The 2,423-nt window shown below is 48.6% G+C and overlaps 1 non-coding gene across 1 annotated transcript; it reads left to right on the top strand.

Annotated features, from left to right (window-relative positions):
* Window positions 1-364: 364 nt before the first annotated feature.
* TRNAC-GCA lies at window positions 365-436 on the top strand. The gene has a single exon. It is a non-coding gene; the product is annotated as a tRNA-Cys (tRNA).
* The last annotated feature ends 1,987 nt before the right edge of the window (window positions 437-2,423 follow it).

Here is a 2,423-nt window from a genome sequence, read left to right as displayed (position 1 = left end):
CAAATACAAGCCCCAGACACAGGCTCTGGGCCTCCTTTCAGTGCAGGGAAGGGTGGTGTCATCCAGATAGAGTTCTGTCCCCAGCCCAGCACACCTGACATGATGCTCAACAGCTACTGTCAAAGAGAATTACCTGGATGACTTGAAGGGTCTCTCCAGTTATAAAGCTCAACCAGGCCACCAGGGTGTCCTCAGCCAGGTGCACACAGAAGTGATGCGGAAGGAAGTTTTAGTGACAGGAGGGAGGCCAGAGTTCAGAGACACAGAACCAGCCTCGACATCCCAACCACAGGAGAAAGATGAGTCTTGTTCTTGGTGAGTCAACACATGAAAAGGGAGTTAATTACACCATCTTCCTGGGCCTGGGGGTATAGCTCAGGGGTAGAGCATTTGACTGCAGATCAAGAGGTCCCTGGTTCAAATCCAGGTGCCCCCTACCCTGGTTTGCTTTTAATCACCAAAGTGGATACTGGGTTGCAAGCTCCTCCTAATCCACCATGGGGAAAAATGACACAGTCTATCAAAACTCTGACCACAGCATCTCTGAAGCGCACACTCAATTAGTCCTCAGGTGATTTTATAAACTTTAAAGTTTGTAAGGCACAGACCACTGCCTCCTCCAACCTTCTGGGTACCACTCCAGCACTTCTGCAGAGTTGTTCAGAATCTCCCCATTAAGATCCATGTGATCCCTGAAAGCATGCTGGGCCATGTCTGTAAGTCCTGCTATATTTCCCACAGGACCCAGCTTGGGCTGTGGCACAGAAGTACCTAAACCAGCGGCAGCCTCATGCCCACCTCCAACAGACATGAGAAATCTAATGAGCTTAGATTACCGGGCTCACAGTGCCACACCCTGGACTTTTGGCTGTGTCCCCAGGTTCTGGAGTTCCCACCTGGGACTGCTGCAGACTCGCACGCTGGACTACCCAGACTACGGACCAGAGAAGAGCAGGATTCTGGGAGGCTCTGTGAGACTAAGGGCAAGGAGCAAGATGATGGAGGAAGTCTGCTGGGGCTTCCCAGAGAACTGAGCTGACCCCATCAGCCTCTTTTCTCTCCTCCATGCAGACAGATACAGATCATGGGCTCAGCAAGGTAAAGGAAGCTAGAGTCAGATTCCAAATAAGTATATAAAAATAAGAACAGGTAAAGGGCATCCCCATTGGAACCTTTTGGTCAGTCCTAAGGCTCATCTCAGTATTATCTGATGAACACCTTACAGTTTGTAGCCTTTTGGGTGACAGCGGCACACCATGGGTAGTCACTGCGGTCTCTCAAGCCCCCTCTAATGGTGGTGGTAGCTAAACAAAGCAAGATGCAGGATGTGGTCTTTCTCGGGATATTCTGATGTTTCCCAAAAATGCTAAACCTCCAGAAGCTTCACAGATGCAGCACACAACCATTAATCCCAAAATTATGTGGCTATTTCCCATTGTACAATGCAGTTTCCAGGCAAATGGCTGAAGGACCTATTAGGGGAAATCTGGCAGGAAGATTCACAGGCCATGACTGGGTATTTGGCAGAGTCCTTTGCTCAAGCTTAGCTTCCCCGTCATCAAGGGAGGCAGGGTCTCCGAGCAGATACAGAACTGGGGACTGGGTCAGAGGCCAGGAACCTCCATTGTGCTGGCGACGGTGGTAGCTCAGATCTACACATCAAGGGGATCACGATGAGCTCCCCATTCTCAGGCCTAAAAACCTCACCACTGATGAGCCACAGCCAAGACCTGTGTGCCACAGACCACGGAGTAACATCCAAAGTTCATTTCCAGCTAAAGTATCACGCTGTTTGGCCTCTGACACCCTAGGATCCTCCCAGCCCCACTGAAATCAGGCACTCACTTTCCACTATCATGCCTCCCACCAGCATCTCTGTCTACAGAGAACAGCTACCAGAATTCTTTTCAAGAATGTAGAGCTCCACAGACCTATGTGTTGTTCAAGCCAGGGCAAGTCACGTGTGATAAATCTTACCTACCCCCTGAAGCCTATGGATTCTTTCTACATTACAGCAAGAAATCCCTAGCATCTCAAATGCATTTGGAATTGGCCTCCTGTGAATCCAGGCTTAGGTCCACCAACTGAGCAAATAGGTTTATCCCAGCTGCTCCAGCTATGGTATCTTAAATAGAATTTTAATTGGGCACACTCCTAATAAAAAATTCAGATTCATTTAAACTTATACTGTTTCTACTTTATAAAATACTCCAAGAACTCATATCCACACATGCTCTTGAGGATTTTGCTGACATACATTAGCCAGTTGGAAATGATTTTGGTGTGTGAGTCTTTACCTCCCAGCAACTGGTGCCCAGGCTCAGCTGAGATCTTACTCTCACAGTAGGTCAGGGACAATGAGGGGTGGGGAAACCAACCTCTTGCAGTGAAAACTTTGCTATTTCGGGCGATCAGCTTTCAGG

The sequence above is a fragment of the Sapajus apella genome, unplaced genomic scaffold, assembly GCF_009761245.1.
Source record: "Sapajus apella isolate SASKATOON/1434 unplaced genomic scaffold, GSC_monkey_1.0 scaffold56, whole genome shotgun sequence".
NCBI classification, from domain to species: Eukaryota; Metazoa; Chordata; class Mammalia; order Primates; family Cebidae; genus Sapajus; species Sapajus apella.
Note: the sequence above shows the minus strand (reverse complement) of the source record. Positions and strands in the feature narration are given on the sequence as shown.